This window comes from Acomys russatus, chromosome 6 (genome assembly GCF_903995435.1).
Source record: "Acomys russatus chromosome 6, mAcoRus1.1, whole genome shotgun sequence".
NCBI classification, from domain to species: domain Eukaryota; kingdom Metazoa; phylum Chordata; class Mammalia; order Rodentia; family Muridae; genus Acomys; species Acomys russatus.
The window spans coordinates 22,607,620-22,625,552 of record NC_067142.1 but is presented as its reverse complement, the minus strand read 5'-3'; positions in this window follow the sequence as shown (position 1 = coordinate 22,625,552).

Sequence of the window (17,933 nt, the reverse complement as noted above, 5' to 3'; positions counted from 1 at the left end):
CAAATTTGTTTTATTTAAATAATACTTATTTAATTACTTTAACATTTTTTGTTCAATATTATGTGTCACTTTAGTGTTGTTCATTTTCTAATAATAAGAAGAATATTATCTGATTTATTTTAGTTTGCTCTAGCTTTCTTGACTCTGTAGAAATTGAGCATGAGTTAAGAAATCTTTTGAAGTAATCTAATACAGTAGAGATCTGTATATGAAAGTTTTCCGTGCTTCAAGAACAATGGCATTTCCAAGATTTTAGTCACTAGCATTTATTAGATTAAAGTATGTTTCATAGTTAATCCCCCCAGTTCGGGCTGGTGTACAAGCAAGACTGACTATCCTTAGCATCTTCTCTCCTTTCTGTATTCTATTCACCTATCTCCTATTTACATTCTTTTTATGAGGTCAAGTCCAGTTACTGTTCATATTTATTTGTTAGGGTATCTTAATCATACACAGTGGATTCAACATGGTGTTCCATCCGTGTGCACGCATATCTGATTACACCTGAGGTCTGTCACCCTCCTTTGTCTGCCTCCAATACCTGCCATTCATTTTCCTTTTCTCAACCTTCTTACCTACAGGTCTTTAAAAAGTATTTGTGTGTGTGCGTGTGTGCGCGCGTGTGTTGGGCTTTGGCTTTGCGAACAGACAAGTGAGTACCTCTGGAGGCTGGAGGATGGCTTTTGATCTCCGTGCAAGTGAGTACCTCTGGAGGCTGGAGGATGTCTTTTGGTCTCCAGGCAAGTGAGTACCTCTGGAGGCTGGAGGATGGCCTTTGGTCTCCAGGCAAGTGAGTACCTCTGGAGGCTGGAGGATGGCCTTTGGTCTCCAGGCAAGTGAGTACCTCTGGAGGCTGGAGGATGGCCTTTGGTCTCCAGGCAAGTGAGTACCTCTGGAGGCTGGAGGATGGCCTTTGATCTCCAGGCAAGTGAGTACCTCTGGAGGCTGGAGGATGGCCTTTGATCTCCAGGCAAGTGAGTACCTCTGGAGGCTGGAGGATTGCCTTTGGTGTCCAGGCAAGTGAGTACCTCTGGAGGCTGGAGGATGGCCTTTGGTCTCCAGGCAAGTGAGTACCTCTGGAGGCTGGAGGATGGCCTTTGGTCTCCAGGTAAGTGAGTACCTCTGGAGGCTGGAGGATGGCCTTTGGTCTCCAGGCAAGTGAGTACCTCTGGAGGCTGGAGGATGGCCTTTGGTCTCCAGGCAAGTGAGTACCTCTGGAGGCTGGAGGATGGCCTTTGGTGTCCAGGCAAGTGAGTACCTCTGGAGGCTGGAGGATGGCCTTTGGTCTCCAGGCAAGTGAGTACCACTGGAGGCTGGAGGATGGCCTTTGGTCTCCAGGCAAGTGAGTACCACTGGAGGCTGGAGGATGGCCTTTGGTCTCCAGGCAAGTGAGTACCACTGGAGGCTGGAGGATGGCCTTTGGTCTCCAGGCAAGTGAGTACCTCTGGAGGCTGGAGGATGGCCTTTGATCTCCAGGCAAGTGAGTACCTCTGGAGGCTGGAGGATGGCCTTTGGTCTCCAGGCAAGTGAGTACCACTGGAGGCTGGAGGATGGCCTTTGGTCTCCAGGCAAGTGAGTACCACTGGAGGCTGGAGGATGGCCTTTGGTCTCCAGGCAAGTGAGTACCTCTGGAGGCTGGAGGATGGCCTTTGGTCTCCAGGCAAGTGAGTACCTCTGGAGGCTGGAGGATGGCCTTTGATCTCCAGGCAAGTGAGTACCACTGGAGGCTGGAGGATGGCCTTTGGTCTCCAGGCATTAGAGATGCATGTGAATGTGCAACTTTTGATTTGGATGCTGGGAACTGAACTCTGGGTCTCTGAAAGGGCAGCAAATGTTCTTTGGCACTGAGCACCTCACCCTTTCTTTTAACACTTGATTCAACCTTTACATTTTTGAGATAAACTTCATTTAGTTGTGGTATGTAGTTCTGGTTGTATTAGTGGATTTATACTATGATTCTCTCTCAGCAAGAATAAAGAGTAAATACTCAATTGAACCTATATGCCCTTATGTTCTGTATCCATGCTTTGAACTAATCATCTATCAAAAACAAACAAACAAACAAACAAACACATTATATTAGGACTGAACCAGGTTTACATTTACATCTTAGTCTGTAAATAATACATTATTTCATCTGTCCATGTAGTATTTATATTAGATTACATAATGATGCATTAGTTACTTTATGTAGCTGTGACAAAATACAATGACAAAAAGCAACCTGAAGAAGAAAGGGTTTGTTTTAGCTTACAGTTCTAGAGATACACAGTCCATAGTGGCAGGAAAGGTTGGCAGGAGGAGCATGAGGTAAAGAGATCACATTTCCATCTACACAGGAAGCAGGGAGAGTGAACAGGAACTGGAGTGAGGCTTTCAACTCTCAAGTCCAGCTCCAGTGACTCACTTCCTCCCGCAAGGTTCTCCCTCCTAAATGGTACATAACCTTCCCAAACAACACCACTGGGGATGAAGTGTGCAGACCCATGATCCCAGGGGAACAGTGCTCATTCAAACCATTGCAGATATTACAAGTCACCACACATTCTATAAGATATGTGAGGGATTAGGTGTGCAATCATTACATCATTTGGTCTTCATGATTTTCTTCCTGGAAGTCTCTAAATTCTCAAAAACACCCCTAGCAATTTTAGTGCCTCATTAAATGGAGCTAAAATAAGGGGAAATGTAATACCTAGTGTTGAAGGTTTATGCTTATTAGAATGATCTTTGTTTCATCGTTTTAATTGACAGCAATGCATATTTATCACAGAAAATCAAATATGTTGAGTATGTCCTGGGTATTAACAAGTTCAATGGAAATTGCCAAGAGCCTTTTCTATTTCAGTGTAGCAATTTTTCACACAGAAACACATGGCCAAGGATGGTATATAACAAGGCAATATATAGTAGAAGTTAGAAGCTAGTTGAAAATACAGCCACCAAATTTCTGCCTTACCTAAATGGGAATAGAGCAGACTCTATACAGTGCTGTACATAGTTTATTCACTAAATTACTATTACATTTATTTATTTGTGTATATGAGAAAGGGAGGAGAGATAGAGAGTGAGCACGAGAGACAGAAACAGAGAGAGACGGAGAGAGAGAGAGAGAGAGAGAGAGAGAGAGAGAGAGAGAGAGAGAGAGAGAGAGAGAGAGTTGTGCCATTGCAACAATGAGATGTCAAATACAGCTACTGGTAATGTTTTTTTGTTCCACCATGCTTGTCCTATGGATCAACCTTAGCTCATCAGGCTTAGTAGCAAGTGCTCTTACAGGCTGAAGCATTTTGCCAGCTCGTTATTCACTTATATAAAAAGCATCAATAAAGGCCTTTAAGCTATAATATTTATTTGTGTGATATGTGTGTGTGGAGTGCCCACACATTCCTATGTGCAAATGTGTGCCCATTACCAAGAATGATATCACATTGCCTTGCTGTAGCGCTCACTCTCTATCATAGTCCCTTGACACAGGTTTTCTCAAACTAAACCTGAAGCTAGGCAGCAAATTCAGGGAGCCTCCTGTTTCCAACCACCCTGTATCTCTGGTATCCCCGGGGTTTTAGAACTTGTGGCAATGACCAAATTTTTATCTGGCTACTTCAAATTCTAATTTAGGACACCATATTGTTTTACTCACTGATCTATCTCTTTAACCTTTCTTAGAAGAAAAAGTCATTAAAAATGTAATCTCCACACCTGGTCCCCACTCCCTTTACAACCCCATCTACTTGAGATGTCGATGTCTAGATGTCTATTTTATTTCTCCTTCTCAGTGAGATTCAAGAGTCCTCCATTGGGACCTCTTTGTTACTAAGCCTCTTTGGGTCTATGGATTCTAGCATGGTAATTCTGTACTTTATGGCTTGTAACAACTTATAAGTAAGTGCAAGCCAAGTGTGTCTTTCTGTGTCTCAGTTACCTCACCCAGAATAATATTTTCTAGTTCCTTCCATTTGACTGTAAATTTCATGATGTCCTTGTTTTCAGTAGCTGAGTAGTATTGCATTGTGTAAATGTATCACATTTTTTATTCATTCTTTGGTTGAGGGACATCTAGGATGTTTCCAGTTTCTGGCTATGAATAAAACTGCTATGAAAAAGCTTGAGCAACTCTCCTTGTGGTGTGGTGGAACATCTTTTGGGATTATGCCCATGAGTGATATAGCTGGGTCTTGAGGTAGAACTAGTCCCAATTTTCTGAGAAAGTACCAGATTGCTTTCCACAGTAATTGTACAAGTTTGAACTCCCATCAGCTATAGGGGAGTGTTCTTCTTGCTCCACATCCTTGCCAGCAGGTCTTAGCTATTCTGGGATTTGTAAGGTGGAATCTTAGAATCATTTTGATTTGCATTTCCCTGCTGACTAAGGACACTGAGCATTTATTTAAGTGCTTCTCTGCCATTAGAGATTCTTCTGTTTATAATTTTCTATTTATCTCTGGGCTTCATTTTTTAAATGGGGTCATTTGGTTTGTACATGATTTTGGAGATGGACTGGGAAAAAGAATAGAAATTGGTGGCATGCATCTCTGGGATTGGGTAGTTCCTGAAAGTTTATGGGGGGGACCCTAGCGAAAACCCCTAGTAGCAGGTATATGGAGCCTGAAGTCACCACCTGCCATAGCCAGATCAGACTTCTAGAGGAGGAATGAGGACATCAACCTACTCATAAAACCTTGGGCCCAAAATTTGTTCTGCCTACAAAAAGTGTAAGGACAAAAATGGAGCGGAGATTGAGGGAACGACCAAGCAATGACTGGTCCAACTTGGCACTCGCCCCATTGGAGAGAGCCATCCTCTGACACTGTTAATGATACTCTGCTATGCTTACAGACAGTCTAGCATAACTCTTCTGAGAGGCTCCATCCAGAGCTAATGAAAACATATGCAGAGACCCTCGGCCACACAATAGGCTGAGTTCTAGGAGTCTTGTGGAAGAGTAGGAGTAAGGACTGAGGGAGCCAGAGGGGTCAAGGACACCACAAGAAGACCTACAGAGTAAACTAACCTGGGCCCCTGAGTGCTCATAGAGACTGAACCACTGACCAAAGAGCATGCAGGACTGGACTTTGGCCCCCTACACCTATGTAGCAGAGGAGCAGCTTGTTCTTTATGTGGTTCCCTTAACAATTGGACTGGGGGCTGACTCTGACTCTGGCTCTATTGCCTGACATTGGATCCCTTTCCCATAGCTGGGCTGCCTCGTCTGACCTCAGTGGGAAAGGAAAGATTTAGTCCTCTGACTTGAGGTGTCAGGGTGGGTTGGTACCCAGGAGGGGCCTCCCCTTCTCTGAGGAGAAAAGGAAAGGGGAAAGAGGGAGAGGGAGGAGGTGTGAGGATGGGGCTGCAGTCAGGCTGTCAAATAATTAAATAAATAAATTAATGAAAAATGTAATCTCTGAACATGTAACAAATGTTACTTTACCAAGGTGATTGTAACATAAACCTTCCTGCTTGTCCCAGCAGTAATGTGCCTCATTTCTCAGTGTTTCTCAGCCTCTATATTCAAAACTACTGGGGTTTTTGTTGTTGTTTTTGTTTGTTTGTTTTATTATTGTTTTGGGTTTTTGTTTTTTTTTAACCTTGATTGTTCACAGAGCTAAGCATTCATCACAACTATGTTTTATGTTTGGATTCAGGTAGTTTTGAAAGGCAAGAACTGCAAGTTATCTAACCTATCTATTTGGGTCTTCCTCAATCTCTTTAGCATCTGGTAATACAGTCACTGACAATAACCACTGAGGAAGACATTTTATACACACGTATTTTATAGATAAAGTATATACACACACATTTTTCCACAGACTTCACACATAGGCGAAATACAAATGTTATAATTTTACCATTAAGAGAAACATGAAATCAATATTTTTTCATTTCCTTGTAGTTTACATCAAATTGTAAATTACCACCTCAGGATTCTTGCCCCTTAGCAACATCAGGCCCAATGGAAATATTGTAAATGACTGTGACTCAGTAACAACTATTCTTCTGTATATTAAACAATAATTTAAGTGTGTTGAGGATGGATATTGATCTTCTATCCTTTCCCACTGGTCTTTATAAAACAGGTTGTTAGAAATTCAGATAATTGACAGGGTGAGGCTGAGTGTCTGTTGTTCCTACATAGGTAAGACCTGGATGGGTCTTGGGAAGATTAGCTTTCACTAGTCTCCCTTTGCTTCTGTTAGTACCTACCTTACACAACTCATCACTCCTTTTGGAGCTGTATCTTGGCAGAAGATTGTTCATCATTGTGGGAAGGGATAGAAGATCATGTGGATTGATAACACCTCAGAACAGACAACGTGACACAGATTTCAGTCATGAGAAGATCTAGCTTAAAGTGTTCTCCTTTGATCTGTGACACTTACAGGTCCCAGGACATCTTTCTAAGCTCTTTGGGAAAGGTCTACCAGGAGTCAGGATACTGTGTGCTCTCTATTGTTTTTTCTTTGACCCCTTTTAGTTCTTGGTCTTTTTCATAGCTAAATTATATCCTGTGCAAAAGGCCAATAATATTTCATTCATTTATCAAGCCCTGTTTAATTTTTAAAAGACTATTCTTCCAGATTAGTAACATAAAGGTCTCTGTTTGATAGTTGTTATTAAGAAGTAATTAGCCAGAAAGTAGCACAATTCACATACATATTTTGTAGTGTTTAAGTCCCTCATTCTGGTTTTAAAAATAAGAACTGGCTCATTAGTGCTGGAGAATATATTGTCTTGGAAATGTAGAATGTGAGTGAATTGGCATATTGTAAATAGAGAACAAGCGAATAGCAAAGAGATGAACAGTGAAAACTTTGCTTCAATTTCATTTGGCTCTAAGTGGAGAATACACCGGGGACCAAAAGTGGAGGATGGAGTGGTTGTCATGGTAAGAACGAAGAGGACACCAATGGGGAGTGGGTCTTAAGATTAGGCACAGTTCCTACATCATTGCCACCATTTCAAAACTTTAACAAGATAGGAAATTGGCTATGGCAAGTGTGTATACACTATTTCAAACCTGTAGTATCTTTGTTTAAGAATAATATTAGCACTCAGAGGAAGGATAGCAGGCTACCAAGAAGAGACTTGATACCCTATGAGCATATACAGGGGGAGGTAATCCCCCTCAGGCACAGTCATAAGGGAGGGGAATAATGGGAAAATGGGAGGGAGGGAAGAATGGGAGGATACAAGGGATGGGATAACCATTGAGATATCACAAGAATAAATTAATAAAAAATAAAAAATAAATAAATAAAATGCAAAAAAGAATAATATTAGCATAGAGTGGAGATATAGCTTCTATGTACTATAAACAGGAATGTTATTTTAATCGTTTGGTGATGCTGTGGAGTAAAGAAAGAAGTGATATATTTTGAAGTGTGCTTATTGAACTGATACATAAAAATTGTATATAGATATAATATACTATGTCATGTTTTGACACGCTTTCTACCTATTTGCTTCTTTACCTATCATTTGAGAATATTCAAAATACTTTCTTTGACATCTTCTCCATCAAATACAGAGTCTGTTGTTGTTATCTAGAGTTCTGCACAGTAGGTGGCATTTAAGAAATGATTTTTTTTCTGTGTGACTCCAATCTGTACACATGCAAGCTCTCAAAATCAATATTCTACTTTCAGCTTCTATGTGATCAACATTTTGAAATTTTACATGTAAGTAAAGTCAATCATGAGGTGTGTGTGTGTGTGTGTGTGTGTGTGTGTGTGTGTGTGTGTGTGTGTGTGTGTACTTAGAGACTAGACCATATTTGTTTGGTCTGTAAATTGTTTGGCAAAAATAGATTCCATTACTTGGTTATTGTAATTAGCACTAGTGAATACTGAGGATCTCTTTTGATTACTGACTTCATCATATTCTGATTTAGGCCCACATGTGGGTATTTGGGTCACATAATCATTCTGTTATTCTTAGTGGTTTTAATATTTGGAGGGTTCTCTACTGTTTTACATAATGTATGTACTAATTTCGTCCTTTCCAGAATTTCTACTTTGTCTTTTTGACATTTCATGTAGGAAGAGTTGATAACCTAAATGTTTTTATTAGCATTTCACTTACTATTGGGGGGGGGTTGAGATGTTTTCCTTGACTTTGATGCCTTTGTATTTGAGGAATGCACATTGTTTTCTGTCCACTAGTGAACAAAAATTGTTTTGCTATTGAATTGAGTTTTTTATACATTCTAGATATCAATTCTTTTTAGATAATGTACTTGGAAAGCATTTTTCTTTTTAATTTTAATTTATTATAATTTATTCAGATTACATCCTAAATGTTATCCCCTCCATGTATCTTCCCATTCCCACCCTCCCTCCCTCTTCTGCACTATTTCCCTCCACCAAACCTCTGACAAAAGGAGACCTCCTCTCCTCCATATGACCACAGCATACCAAGTCTCATCTGCATAGCCTGTTTCCCCTTCCTCTGTGTACCGTCAGGCCTCCCCAACAAAAGGAAGTGACCAAGTTGGGGACACCAGAGTTCATGTCAGAGGCAGTGCTCACTCTCCTCACAACTGTGGAGAATGCACTGTCCCTTGGCTATATGTGAACAGAGTGTCCAGGCTTGCTGCATGCATTGTCCTTGGTTGGTACAACAGTTTGTGCAGCCCCCCTAGGTCCAGATCTACCAGCCTTGGGACTTGGACTCCAGGTGGAGCACTGAGAGTGGTATGGAATAGTGGGGCAAATGAAAGGACTCAGAGGATTCAAGTACCACACATGGAAATCACTTTCTCATACGGTGTAGTTTTGTTTTAGTGGTGCTGATCACTTGCTTGGCCATGCAGAAATTTTTGTATGATTGTTTGCTTTGTCTTATTTTTTATCTTATTCCTTTTGTGTTAGTGTTTTTCTTATTATGTATCTTTGGGAATCTTATAAAATACCCTGATTTATTTCAGTGCTCTGAAGCTTGTTCTATTCATTTCAAAGTTTCATGTTACATTTCAAAACATCATCTATTACAATGAAAGAGAGGAGTCTGGTGTTGTTGTTATGCATTTATGGATATCAGCACTGTTTCCTGTGTCAAGTATCTACAGATACCTGAGTTTACTTGTAATCTCTGTCATCTGTCCCAGAGGCCAACTTTTCTTGATGCTACCAGGCTGTGTCAGATTCTGTATCTCCAAACTATATTTAGAACTTAAGTGGTACCCTACTGTATATTGTTAAAGTAAAAGTTAATTCAGAACTCAGTTTTTTTTTCAGTTTTCAAGAGTTTTTTTTTCTGGTTTGGGTATCATTGATTTCAATAAGGACTACCTTAACCTCCATTTTGAGTATAGCATGAAGATTTTGTATAGTAATAGTTCTTCCAACCAATGATGATAAAGTAATTATTTTTCTGTGTGTCTTCTTCATGTTTTCCATTAATTTGTTTTTTATGTCTTTATATGCATATTTCATGTTTAATTATATAAGACTTATTTTGTGGTTATTTTTATCAGTTAATAACTTTTATAACTTTTGAGTCATTTTCATTTCTGATCCTTACTCTCCCCCTTCCCTACCATTCTTCCATTCAAAGCCTACTTATTTCTATAAATCTAATCTTACTCTAGTTTATCCTTTAGATCCATTAAGTTTAGTTATTATTGCTTATAGGAGTATGAATGAGGAATTGTTATTTACTGGAATATTAGCAACTTACCAGTGGCAACATCACTGATGAAAATGTTGCTTTTCTCCTACTATCCATGATATGACCTGTAGGGTAAAAAGAATGAAAAAATATATAAATGAAACTTCAAAAATAATAAGATAAAATTAAGAAAAGACAAGTGGAAAAACTCTGACATAGCATTATGAACAAAGATTCTCAAAGATGCCATTGAGTTTCTTTTTTGTTGGTTGTCTACTGCTGGGAACGTAGCCTGCTCTCAAGTGTAGTTTGTTTCCCCAGTGAACCTTCCTTGGACCAAATGAGATTTTCATCCTCAAGTTGTTATCAATTGGAGATAACTTCTGGGATAGGGATGGGGCATGTTTCCACTTCTTTCAGCTCTAGGGTTCCTATCTGATGCAGACCTATGTATGTCTTGTGCTGCTGCCTCAGTTTCCATGAGTTTTATGTGCATCAATCTTGGTGACTGAAGTCATCCATCCCATCTGGCTCTTAAACTCTTTCTACGTCCTCATATGTTGGGTTTCCTGACCCACAAGGGAAGGAATTTGGTGTAAACATCCCATTTAGAGCTGAAAGTTCCAAAGTGTCTCAATCTCTGTATATGGCTGGCTGAGGGTCTCTGTATTTGTTTTATCTACTGCAGGAGGAAATTTCTCTGCTTATGACTGAGCAAGGCATAGATTTATGAATATAGCAGAATATCATTAGGAATCATTTATTGCTAGGTAAAAATAGTGGTCTTTAGTTTTACCATAGGTACCTGGCCAAGCTAGTCTTGGATTCTTGGACACCCAACCAGTGTCAGATAAAGGTTCTATATTGTGGAGTGGGTCATAAGACAAATTAGTTATTAGTTGGTCACTTCCACTGCCTGTACCATCACTAAATGAGCATATTTTGTAGGTAGGACACCATTTTAAATCAAATGGCTTGTGGCTGGGTTGGTGACTATGTTTCAACTTTGGTAGCATGCAGAGTACTTTCCTGTATTAAAGAAACATTAGCACATAATTTCTATGTTAGCATCAACTCATTTTCACTATGTTCAATGAGTTATGTAGATATTGTGTTCAGGAATAGGTCCTTGGGTCAGTTTGTGGAGAGAAACATATAGGCTTGGCAATAACCCTGAGTTTTTTAATGGGTTCCCATGAGACTCCTTTAGCTAATGACTAAATTAGATATCACCCGTTCTAAATAGTGGAAGCTTAACTTGGGGTTCTATCTCCCCCAGTGTTTGACAATTTCATTTCGATCACCTTTGTATATCTATATATTTTAGGAAACTTTTACTGTACTAACTTCCCATACTACTTTTCACATGGCCCTTGATCTTAGCTGTCTTTCTCTATATTCCCTCCCTCATCCTTCTCTTTCCTCCGTTTCTCCACTTGATCCTCCCATTACAGTCCCCCATCCATCTATAATAATCTATTCTATTTCCTTTTCTAAGGAAATCTATCACACCTCATCCAGTTCTTACTCTATACCTAATCTATGTGATTCTACAAATTGTACCTTGATTATCATTGACATGACAACTAATATAATGAACACATAATACATTTATCTTTCTGGGTCTGAGTTATATCAATCAGGATGATTTTTTTTTCTGAATCCATTCCTTTACCTGAAAATTTCATGATGCCATGTTTTACATGTTCAAGTAACACTATGTTATGTAAATGTGCCACATTTTCTTTATCCATTATTCTGTTGAGGAGCATGTAGGTTGTTTTCAATTTCTGTCAATTATGAAAAACACACATATGAATAGGTTTGCGCAAGTGTCACCACGGAAAGATAAAGTGGCCTTGCATATATGCCCAACCAAGACTGGCATAGCTGGCTATTGAGATAGATAGAGTCCCACCATCCTGAGGAACTACCACACTGATTTCCATAGTGACTGTACAAGTTAATACTCTGACCAACAAAGAATGAGTGTTCCCTTTAGCCCACACCATTGCCAGCATGAACTGTCATGTGTTTTCTTTATCTAAGCCACTCTGATCAGTGTTAGAAGAAATCTCAAAGTAGTTTTGATTTGCATTTACCTGATGATTAAAGTTGTTGAACATTTCTTTAAGGTTTCTTGGGTATTTGAATTTCCTTTCTTGAGAATTCTCTGTGTAGACAGGTACCTCATATTTGAATTGAACTATTTGTTTTCTTGATAAAGAGGAGTTTTGTTTTTGTTGTTTTTCTTTGTATATTTTGGGTGTTAGCTCTGTATTGGATGGGTGCTTGGTGTAAGTCTTTACCGACTCTGTATGGTACCACCTCATCTGATTGATAGTGTCCTTTGCTGTACAGAGTGTTTTAGTTTCTTGAGATATTATTTATTAATTGTTGATTTAGGGCCTGTACTACTGGTTCAGAAAGTCTGTTCTTGTGCCAATAAGTTCAAGGATTTGCCCCACTTTCTCTTCTATCAGGTGTAGCATATCTGGTTTCATTTTGAGTTCTTCCATCCATTTGAAAGTTAGTTTTCTTCAGTGTGATAAATTATGGATCTATTTAGATTCTTCTACATGCAGCCTTAAAGTTTGACCGGCACTATTTGTTGAAAATTTTGTCTTCTATCTAGTGTATATTTTGCCTTGTTTATTTTTAAAATATCAGCTATACATAGGTGTGTAAACTTGTGTCTGGTGCTTCAGTTTGTTTCCAATGATCAACGTGTCTGTTTATGTGCCAATACAATGCTGTTTTTTATTACTATAGCAACTTGAAATTAGGGATAGTGATACATCCAGAAGTTATTGCTATTTTTTATTCAGGGATGTTTCAGCTATCCTTTTGTGTGTTTCCATGAGAAGCTGAAAATTGTCCTTTCAAGATCCCTGAATATGTTAAAATTTTTATGGAGATTGCATTTAGTCTATAGATTACTTTTGGTGGTATGGCCATTTAACTATATTAATCCTTACTATCCATAGACAATAGAGATCTTTCCATCTTTTTATATCCTCTTCAATTTATTTTTTCAATGTTTTAACATTTTTATCATGTAGTCTTCACTTGCTTGGTTACAATTATCCCAAGATATTATATAGTTTTGAGGCTATTATGAAGGATATTGTCCCCTAAGTTCTTCCTTAGTTGGCTTGTCATTTGTATATAGAAGAACTATGGATATTTTGTTGTGTTTTGGTTTTAGCTAATCTTGTATCTAGCCACTTCACTGAAGGTGTTTAGCAGCTGTCAGAAGTTTTAGAGTCACTTATGTATACAATTATATGCAAATATCAGATAATACTATATACTTCTGTCTTCAAATGCAATACTTTGACTACCTCCTTTCCAATTTGTATCCCCTTGATCTCCTTCAGTTGTCTTGCCATCATAGCTAGACTTCAAGTATTATTTTGAATAGGTATGGAGTGGATGGTCAGCCTTCTCTTGTTACTGATTTTAGTGGAATCATTCTGTCTTCATTTAGGATGATGTTGGCTATGGTGTATAAACTGCCTTTATTGTGTTGAGGCATATCCTTTCTCCAGTAAATCTATCCAGGATTTTTACCACAGAGGTGTGATGGATTTTATCATAGGCCTTTCTGCGTCTAATGAGATGGTTGTGGTTTTTTTAATTTCAATTTATTCAGATGGTGGATTTCATTAGTTGATTGTGATGGTTGAACTATCCCTGCAATTCTAGGTTGAAGCCTTCTTGATCATGTTGGATGAAATTTTTAATATGTTCTTGCATTCAATTTGCAAGTTTTTCACTGAGAATTTTTATCCATTTTCATAAGGGAAATTCGTCCACAATTCTCTTTCTTTGTGTGCTTGGGTATCAGGGTAACTGTGACCTCATAAAATGAATTGGATGATGTTTCTTCTGTTTCTATTTTGTGGTATAGTTTTAGGAGCACTGGCATTAACTCTTCTTTAAAAGTCTTATAAAACCATCTGCTTGTCTTTAGAGGTGAAGACTTTCAGTTACATCTTTTATTTTACTATAGATTGTCAGATGTTTAGATTACTATCTGGTCTTGATTTAACTTCAGTAAGTGTGTGTGTGTGTGTGTGTGTGTGTGTGTGTGTGTGTGTGTGTGTGTGTATAATATTATCCACTTCTTTTAGATTTCCTGTTTGATAGAATGCAGGTTTTTAAAACATGTCCTTATGATTCTCTGGATTTCCTTAGTGTCTGTTGCTTTGGCCCCTTTTAACATTTAATTTTGTTCATTTGGGTATTATCTCTTCTTTTTAATTAATGTGGATAAGTTTTTGTCATTTTGATTGATTTTCTCAAAGAACCAACTATTTTTATTAATTCTTTTTTTACTGTTTATTTTTTTGTATTTTATTAATTTCATCTCTCAGTTTGATAACTTCTTGCATTCTATTCCTTTTGGGTGTCATCTTTTCTTTTTGTCGTAGAGTAGTGGTTCTTCACATTCCTAATGATGTGACTCTTTAATACAGTTCCTCATTTTGTGGTGACCTCAACCATACAATTATTCTGTTGCAACTTCAGAACTCTAATTGTGCTACTGCTATGAACTGTAATGTAAATATCTCACAGGTAACCTCTGTTGAAGGGTTTCTCGGTCCACCAAAGGTGATTCAACCCACAAATTGAGAACCCCTTTTCGAGAGCTTTCAGTTGTGTTCTGAAGCTGTAAGTATAAGGGCTTTCTCGTAATCCTTGCTTTTGGTTAACCCATCTCCCTAGCTCTTTCCTCTCTCTATTCTCCTAGACTTTATCCTCATTAACCTTTTACATCTTGTAATTCCCTCTCTACTTTGACATCATTTTTGTTCTACTGTCAATCTGTCCATCTTCCCTTAAGCTACCTTTTTTCTCTCACCATTTCCAGAAGACCCTGTTCTATCTTCCTGGAATTTACAGGTACTCCCCCCAACAATCACCCAGCCAACATAAACACAACTGTCTAAAAATTTGAACCTAAGCTTTACATATGAGGAAGAACATGCAGTATTTGTCTGTTTAAGGCCTAGGCCACCTCAACCTGTATATACAACTTTTTCAATTTGGGTTGGGTTGTTTTGTTTTTTGTTTTGCATATTCTATAATTTGGTTTTTTAAACAGCCAAGTAAAAGTTCTTCATGTATATGTTCCATAGTTTCATTATCTGGTTGACAGTTGATGGACATGTGGGCCAAACCCATTTCTTGGGTATTGTGAAGAAAGCAGCAATGTAAATCATTGTTCCCATGTGGTGAGTCATCTAGCATCTGCCCAGGGATGATATGGCTGGATCATATGGCTGTTAAGTTCTCAGTCTTTGAGAAACCTCCATACACATTCTGTATAGGCAGAGAAATATAGCAATATATTTTTAAAAATTGTTTTCAGTTTTTTTAATTTCTTTTCTAATTTTTTGTTGTAGGCTTTCCTTGTTAAAAGTCCTCCTTCTTAATTCTGCTTTATTTTATATTTTGTATATGACCTTCTATTATTATTCACCCCAACAAATTCTTATGTTTCCTCCTTAGTTATTTATTGACCCATTATTTTTAGTAATATATTTAATTTCAATATATTTACAGAGTTTCCAAATTGCTCTTGTTATTGATTTCCAGTTTTAGTTCCTTCTTCTGAGAATAGATTGTAGACATTGGTCACTTATATTTTAAATTCCCTGTGTCATATTTTGTTGCCTGCATTTGGAATGTCCTAGAAAATTTCCACATGCTGCTGAAACTTGACTTAAAATGTTGTTGAATAGACTCTTCCCTTCCCAGCAGTTGCTCCTGCTGATATAGCTGTGAGGTGGGGCCTTCTGAATCTTGAAATTTTCTGAGTCTTGTGAGCCTTGTTTATTTCTTTTGAGCATCTCTGCTTTATTATAAAGAAAATATTTCAATTCATAGGACGTAGGGATGCAACAATAAAAAAACTGTATATCTAGACACTGTTTCTTCCATGGGTACTGGCCCCTGTGCAGTGCAGGGTCCCACATAGAGGGCCTGTTACCATAGTACAAACAGAAAGCCTCCATTTGCTTCCCTTCCTACACTGTCTTTATGCTGGGCTGCAAGGCGCTCCAAGTTGGCCATGGGTGATTTCACATATGCTGTTTTTGTTCCTAGAGTCTGTAACCAGCTAAGGCCAAGTTTATACTAGGGAACTTTGCTATCACTTCATGAATGTCAATGAAAGAAGGTGTAAGTTTCCATTTTGGAGAATTGGCCAGGAAGCTCAACTTCCTAGCTTAGCTCTTTAGATATACTTTCAAGTCCTGGGTATCACCTGAGTGATCCTGCCTTTTCATTTCCCTAATGTAGTTGTTAATTCTTCATCATAATTTTTCACTTTAGATTAATATGTATCTTCCTTCTCTTGATTGAATTTATAACTGGTACAGAGCACAGAATAGTTAACTGAGGAAGTGATGAATGTCTTGGTCAAAGGTGATTAAGATGTAGAGTTATTAAATGATGATATTGTTGACTGGTTTAATAAAATATGAGGTAGGATCAAATAGGTGAAGGAAATTAACTTTACCTAGAATCTGAACATTATAAAAAGTGTAGAGATTTCAAAACTAATTTTAAATTGGGCAAGGAGGTCACATATCTAAAGCAACATGGAGAGAGGACAGAGGTGAGGTAGGGATTTGGGAATCATTAACCCCCAAAGCCAATTTGAAATAATGGGGTAGGAACCATAGAGACAGCACAGTTAGGAAACTGTTTGCAGTGCAAATCTGAAAGTCAGAATTCAGATGACCAGAACCTAAGGAAAGCCAGACATGGTGACATGCTTTTAATCTGAGCACCAAAGTGTTAAAGACAATGGGGTTTGCTGTCCAGCCAGCCTAGCCATAATGGTGACCTCCCAGTGTCTCAAAAATAAAGTGAGAAAAATTGAAGAGGCCGTATGATGCAGGTTCCAAATGCATGTGCATACAAAAGCATGTGAACTTATACACATGGGCACACGGATATGTTCACAAACACACATACACAAACACACAACTAATAAGTGTGAGACTGCTTACCGAAATAAGCAGCAGTGATCTAGAAAAGACTTCACTCAAAATTGAAATGTATAGAACAGTAGTATTAATAACCCTCGTGAATATTTTAGAAATGGCTCTCAGACAAGACTTAGCTTTTCTAAAGTGCGGAAAGATCAAGAACAGAGATTCATTAATATAAAGCATAAGAATACTAATTAGATTTGACAGGTCAATTCTATTAAGAAACGTTTTAATTTCTTTTATAAAAATGAACACTGAACTATCATAAACTGGGAAGGAAATATGAGGAGAAATGGTAGAGACTTCTAGGCTATTGATCTCTTTGAAGCTTAAATACAGAGAAAGATATCAATAGTATGTTATGCGGCAATGATACCCAACATACAGAAGGGCCTAACTGTTAAGGATTTAATTCTTCAAGAAGATTATTTAAGGTTTCCAGCATGATTATCCAAGAAAAAAAAAAACAGACAAATAAACTAGAGATAAAAAGAGATGTAGTCATAATGAAACCCATTCTCTGGGAAATAAAATGATGGAGCATGGAGAACACGCAGGATCAACTTCACAGCAGTGTCAACGCTGATGCTTAAGTGGGAACTGCCTACGCACGCTCGTGGGTCAGAAGAGCTGGTCCCCAGGTGGCACTGCAACTTGAGAAGGTCAAGGAACTGTTAGCAGGTTGAGCCTTATTGTAGGAGGCAGGCTTTGAGGGTCTACAGCTTGGCTGCAACCTCAGGACCAATACCTAACTCATCAGTCGGCTTCCTGCTCCCGTCATTATGGCCTCCTAGCCTGTTGCAATGGTTTTTCCACCTCGGAGGACTCTATTCCCTTTCTTCCTTAAGTTCTTTTATCCAGATGTTTGTTACAGCATCAAAAATTCAGAAAAGGATTGCATAGAAAGGCAATAGTTGATTTTTTTTAATAAAAATGTGAAAGATAATTTTGGTTATTGAAAATTTATAACAATGGCTGAAGGAACTGAAGAAACTCAGCTATTCATTTGAGAGTGGCTCTTTGAGATTGATGAAGTGTAGAGGAATTAGATACGCAATATACTAAGGAATTTAGGTAAACATCATGTCACTCATTATTAAATAAATTATGATTGACCCAGTCATCAGTGGTGTTTGTTTATGTGTTTCTGTTTGGGCTTACGTAATCAGCCAGAATTTACTTATCATACACAAAAGTAAAGTATCGTTATTCTTGTCAAATAATTTTTTATAAATCATAACTAAATAGTTTTCTTGCTAGCCATATCTGAGTCAATCTATCACACCGAGAGAGTAGCTTTCCTGCAGCTAAAGGAAC